A 7,333-nucleotide genomic window follows, 5' to 3' on the forward strand; every position below is an offset into this window, starting at 1 on the left:
CAACCTAAATAACTAACAACAGCTAAATGGTTAATGATTTTTCAATTAATACAATTAAGACATACAAATATCAGGAATATAAAAGTCTTAAAAGAATCTTATGAAATAATTCAAAGTGAAAAAAACTGAACAGAATGAAAAGAATATACATTACAACCATGTATGAGGAAAATAGTAAGAATGATTGGGGGCAAGTTGTGAAGGAAAGAGAGTAGCTGAACAATGATGATATATTATGCAATTTAAATTAATCTGAATTTTGTTGTTCTGAATAATTGCAAAATTTAACTTGATATTAAATAGTAAGTTTATTATAAAAATAATTTTAGATGAATGTTAGGTTGAATGATCCCTAAGGGAATTTTTAGAGTTCCAATATTCTATGAGGCAATCAATTATCTATGAAATAACTTTTAAAATAGATCCACTCATGTGGTCTCTAGGATAAAAACTGACATGTTCATCTTACTCTTACAGATACAGATCTTACTATATAAAATACAATAACATTCCAGAAAATACTTTTCCTACCATTTGTTTCACATAAACATGCACCATCTGCTACTGTGGAATTATCCTGTATGATCTTCTATGTGGAATTATCTCTTTTGCTTAAGAATAATGCTACAGTTTAATCCCATTACTATAGCCAATTTACAAACATCAATCCTTGGCTTTGCTCGAAAATTCTTAGCTATGTGACCCATAAACAACCTAATGAGTGAAATAGTTGCCTTTCACTACATAATTACCTAGTCATTCTAAAATGGAATAATAATAATAATATTCAAAATTCAATTTTTAAAACAGGGTATGAAAATTAGTAGTCAACATAAACAAATCATATGAACCTGAATTTTTACAAAATAAATCTGTGTAGTCTTTCTTATTTCAAGTCAAACAGATTGTTTATAATATGCATTGATAAAGAAACAGTGACTTTCAGTCAACTTGTATCAAAATATAAATTAAGTAAAAGCTATAAAATTGTTCAAGAAATAAATCATTACTATTCTGCTAACATTATAGCTAAGGTCAGTTTCCATTAGTTGCATGGGCTGGACAATAAGACACTTTCGATATTCAAACAGAAGAATCTCTTAATTAGTGGAACAAGGCTAAACTTTCCATAATCTTAAGGAAACAATCAAAGGGTAAAAAACTCATAAACAAACAATAGGAGGCCTGATATAGAGTTAACCAGAGCAAGTCCGTGGCCATATTATGAAATTAAAGGATATATTTAAAAGTGAACCACTAAGCCAAGAAACACGGTTTCTACACTAGTCACTGTGCTAGCTTTAGGGATACAAAGAAGTATTCTCCAAGAGTTACATTCTACTTCAGAACTTTCAAAGAAAAAACTGAGAATAGCAAGATGGTTCAATGGATTGAGAGTCAGGCCTAGAGATGGGAGGTTCTGGGTTCAAATCTTACTTCAGACACTTGCTGTCATCCCAACCCCCAACTGAGATCACTGATAATCTTCACTTAATGAAAACTCTAAAAATTTCTAAGTAATAATGACAAATAAACATTGCTGACGTCCCAAAATAATTTTGAAAGGAAATGAATAAACTTTGACTAGAATCCTTGATGCTAAGGAATTAAACTACCAGATCAATTATACCAGAATGTAGTAATCTTTAAAAGTTGTCACCTGTAATAAACATAAAACAAATGTATTCTCCTAAAACACTTGACTTGAGCATAAAAACATTTTAGAGCCTTACAATAGCATATGAATCAGCTGCTGCCCTAATAAAAAATATAGGGCAAAAGGTGGAGTTATCAGGGCAAAAGAGAGACTTGAAAAAAAATTATTGAAAAACTTACCAAAAGGAGTTGGAAGATTATATCAATATTTAGCCAGTAAATGCAGCAGTAGATAATGTGAGTGGGGCTGGGAGAAGCATATAAAAAGTAATCTGGAAACTAAAACATATCCGAAATCTTAGCTCCCCTTAATCAGAAATTGAAAGCAAAAACCAAAACCTGAGATGATAGGTACAGCATCACACATCTATAACACTAGCAATCAATCAGAAGATAGGCCAGTTTTGTGCTTGTATACATTATAGATTATTCACACTTGTAGAAGTAAATAAACACTTGAAAAATAAAATGATTAAGAGCAAAAAGGGCATGAGAACAATTTATCACCCATTCAATAATTAATGTACAACCTCTGACTCAATTTTACCATATGGCTTGTTCAGGTACTGGAAAAAAAAAAAAGACCAAATTCTAGTGACTTTGGTATCTACACTGAAAATTTTATTTAAAATGTGACATCATGAGACTGGAGACTTCCCCTGTCAGGGATGAGAGGGCCCAGCTCTGGGTCTACCAACTGTCCCAAACTGGGTCTTACATCCTCAACACAAGCCCATGCTGGGACTCCTGGCCTTGCTCTGGGCCATACAGATCAGGCTGTTGTAGTACAGTCTGCTCTGGGCTAAAATTCCAGAACTCAACGTAGGGTTTGAAATAGTATCCGGATTTCTAACTTTGAGCTTTCTCTACTTGTTTTACTACACAGAAGTACAAGCAAAAAAATCCATGAAGAAGTTGATGGAAATATCCAAGATTTAAAGACAGAAAGAATTTACCCGGCACAGAAGGTACTAAGGATACAACTCTTTACTATTTCATTCCTCAGAAAACCTTCGTGTTTTTTAATATGAAGTAAACCATGATGATACTCTTTGGGAGAATCCTGAATTGTTCCAACATGAGAGATTTCTAAATGAAAATGGAGAGCTGGGGGGCAACCAGGGGACTCAGTGGATTGAGTCCCAGCTGTGTGATGCTGGCAAGTCACTTAAACCCCATTGTCTAGCCTTTACCACTTTTCTGCTTGGAGCAAATACACAGTATTATATTATGTATTATGGAAAGTAAGGGTTTAAAATAAATTGGAGAGCTGAATAAAAATCTGGTTGAGAAAAAAAAAAGTGACATCACACAAAATAAAATACCTGGAGTAGATCTGCCAAAATAAACCCAGGAACTATACAAATAAAATTATAAAATACTTTTCACACAAATAAAGTCAGATCTAAATAATTGGAGAAATATTAATGTTTATGAATGGGCAGAGCCAACATAATTAAAATGGCAATCCTACATAATTTATTCAATGTCATCCCCAAAATTACCTTATTGAGGTAGAAAAAAATATCAAAATTCATTTGAAAAAACAAAAGATCAAGAATAGTCAAAGAATTAATGAAAACAATGTAAAGGAAAGAGGTCCAGCATTACCGTATTTTAAACTATATTAGAAAGTTAGTAATTATCAAAACTAGCTGGTACTACCTTATACCTAGTAAAGCGGCAATATGACAGTAAAGGAAAATATTTATATTTATTAAATGTTGGAGGAGATGTGGTAAAATTGGGACACTAATGCATTGCTGGTAGAGCTGCGAATTGATCCAACCATTCCGAAGGCAATTTGGAATTATGCCCAAAGGGCTTTAAAAGAATCCATGTCCAAAATTGGGGCATTAATGCATTGCTGGTGGAGTTGTGAACTAATCCAACCATTCTGGATGGCAATTTGGAACTATGCTCAAAGGGCTATAAAAGAATGCATATCCTTTGATCCAGCCATACCATTGTTGGGTTTGTACCCCAAAGACATCATAGATAAACAGACTTATACAAAAATATTTATAGCCGTGCTTTTTGTGGTGGCAAAAAACTGAAAAAGGAGGGTATGTCCTTCAATTGGGGAATGGCTGAACAAATTGTGTTATATGCTGGTGATGGAATACTAGTGTATTCAAAGGAATAATAAACTGGAGGAATTCCATGTGAACTGGAAAGACCTCCAGGAATTGATGCAGAGCGAAAGGAGCAGAGCCAGAAGAACATTGTACACAGAGACTGATATACTATGGTAAAACTGAATGTAATGGACTTCTGTACTAGCAGCAATGCAATGACCCAGGATAAGTCTGAGAGATTTATGGAAAAGAACTGCAGGAGTGGAAACTCAGAAGAAAAGCAGCTGCTTGAACACATGGGATGAGGCAGACATGATTAGGAATTTTGATTCAAAACTACCACACCAATGCAACGATCAACAATTTGGAAATAGGTCTTGATCAATGACATATGTTAAAACCAGTGGAAATGCGCATCGGCCAGGGGTGGGGGGAGGGCGAGGGGTGAAGGGGAAAGTAGGAACATGAATCATGTAACCATGTTAACTTTTCTAAAAAATGAATATTAATGCTAAAAAAGAAAAAAAAAAGAATCCATGTCCTTTGATCCAGCAATACCAATGCTGGGTGTGAACCCCAAAGAAATTTTTTTAAATGGGCAAGTTTCTGTTTATACAAAAATATTTACAGCTGGACTTTTTGTGGCGGCAAAATTTTGGGAAATGAGGGGGATGTCCCTCGATTGGGGAATGGCTGAACAAATTGTGGGATATGATGGCGATGAAATATTATTTTGCCTTAAGAAATGATTAACTGCTTGATTTCTATAAGAATTGAAAGACCTACATGAACTGATGCAGAGTAAAATAAGCAGAACCAGGAAAACATACACAGTAACTGAAAAATTGTGGGACAATCAAATATAATTGACTTTGCTACTAAAAGCAATGCAATAATCCAGGACAACTCTGAGCTTATGAGAAAGAATGCTATCAACATCTAGAGAACTGTGTGAGTAGAAATCCAGAAGAAAGCATATGATTTATCACTTGTTTATATGGGTATGTGATTTGGGGGTTTGGTTTTAAAAGATTACTTTATTACAAAAATTTATAATATGGAAAAAACATCTGGTACTAAGAAATAGAAAGGTACACCCAATGGAAAAGAATAGACACACAACAATAGAAAAGATTATAGTAACCTTATATTTGACAAAAACATAGATCCAGGTTATTAGGATTAGAAATCACTATCTTGATAAAAATTGCTGGAACAACCCTAAAAAAGTAGTTTGGGAGAAACTAGGTATACTATAGCCCAACATCTTACACTTATTCGCTAAGATAAGATAAAAATAGATATATCATTCAGACATAAAAAGAGATATCATAAGCATATTACTTAAGCATATTACTTATTAACATATTAGCATATTACTTAAGCATATTACTTATTAACATATTAGCAGATGTGTACATAGAAGAATTTATGAGTAAACAAGAGGGAGCACATCAAGAGATATAAAATGGGTAATTCTGAGTACATTAAACTGAAAAGGTTTGATACAAATAAAATAATTGTTGCCAAAAGAAGTGAAGATAACTTTCAGACAACTAAATCAAAATGTACATATATGCAAAAATGCTCTAAATCGCTACAGATTAGGGAAATCAAAACTAAAACAATTCTGATGGATCATCTCATACCCAAAAGACTGGGGGCTAAGATAACAAATGGGTAACATGACAAATGTTGGAAGGGATGTGGCAAAGTGGGGACATTAATACACTGTGAACTAAATCAATCATTTTGGAAAGCAGTTTGGAATTAACATCCAGAATTATGAATACCCTTAGATCCAGCAAAACATTGCTGGGTCTGTTTCCTGAGGAAATCAGGGGGGAAAAAATCTACATTTCAAAAGTATTTATAGCTGCTCTCTTTGTGGTAGTAAATAAATGGAAATCAAGGGGATATCCCTCAACTGGGGAATGGCTAAACAGACTGTGGAATATGATTTGTGATGAAATATTACTTCATTGTGAAAAATGACAAGCAGGCCAAATTTTTTAAATTTGGAAAAGACTACACGAGATAATAAAGAGTAAGAAGAGTAGAACCAGAAGAAATATATATATATATATTTCTTCTAAATAGAACTAAGCACTACCTTCCGAGTTAAAGAAGCCAAATCAAAACATCTTATTGATCAGTTAATAAGCAGTAACATCAAGCTATAAATGGTCCCTACCATTATATAGCTCCTTCACCTCATAGAATCATTCTCCAATATCAAAATGTCATTTGGATGCAATAAGTGAAGAATATGGAATCTAGACCAAGAAAGATTGAACTAATGGATAAAGGTAATGCCTACAAATACCTTAGTTTCCTCTAATCAAGACACATGGAGCATATAGTATAGTAAAATAAAATAGCATATGGATATAGTAAAATAATATATAAAAATAATGTAATATGGTAAAATAAATAGGCCTAGTAAAATCAAAATTAAATGGGTGGAACAGGTTTAAAAGCAATTAATATCTATACAGTCTTTGAGAACTGTAAAATGGACAATAATACATATGGAAGTTATCCTAACTCATTCAACAAAGCATAGGGCCCATCATGCTAAAGCAGCAATAAATACTTCCTCACCATAAAAGAAACAAGAACTGATAAGACTTTTCTGGAATAATCAAATTATAATTTCACCAAAAAATAGTAAAGGCTAAGATGGGGCATATAAAGGTGATTTACCTCTAGATGGAGATTATAAAACTAACAAGATGCAATAATAGAAACAAAAAGACCTCCAAGGGCAATAGCCACATAAATTTAGTCAACAATATGTAAAAACAAAGAAGCATTCACTACGCAGCTAGATCATGTGGATTTATTTGTGGAAAAGGAAAGGGCTTATATGACAATTCAGGATAAGGTCACTGCCACCAGAAATTACAGAAATGTTAGTTATCATTAATGATCTAGTGACTTAGTGATGTAGACTGTACAAAGAAACAGTAAAAACTGCTTAACACATCATTTCAGGCTGTTAAAATTTAATAAATGAGGGCAGCTGGGTAGTGGATTGAGAGTCAGGCCTAGAGACGGAAGGTCCTAGGTTCAAATCTGGCCTCAGACACTTCCCAGCTGTGTGACCCTGGGCAAGTCACTGGACCCCCATTGCCCACCCTTACCACTCTTCCACCAAGGAGCCAATACACAGAAGTTAAGGGTTAAAAAAAAAAGAAAAAAAAGAAAGAAATTAATAAATGCTCTATTAGAGCAAGATGTGATATGCTCTTGAGAATTATAAATCAGAAGCCAAAACTTCCCAGACATAACATTTGACAAAGCTTTCGAGAACAATGCTTTTAATATATGTTGACAAACTGGTATTTTTCAGGGAGACTATGTAAGTTCATTATGATTCCGTCTTGTCTTAAATCCATTATCATTTTTTCTAAATAGAACTAAGCACTAGCTTCCAAATTAAAGAAACTAGATCAAAATATCCTATTATTTACTTGAGGTATATATGGGTATCATCTAACTAAATGGCTCCACAAATTAAGTAGCTCCTTCTTAACACAACACTGGGCTAAGCCTCATAGAAATAAGTGTTCTATATACTATGGCACGCTACCGGG

Source organism: Gracilinanus agilis, chromosome 1 (genome assembly GCF_016433145.1).
Source record: "Gracilinanus agilis isolate LMUSP501 chromosome 1, AgileGrace, whole genome shotgun sequence".
NCBI lineage: Eukaryota > Metazoa > Chordata > Mammalia > Didelphimorphia > Didelphidae > Gracilinanus > Gracilinanus agilis.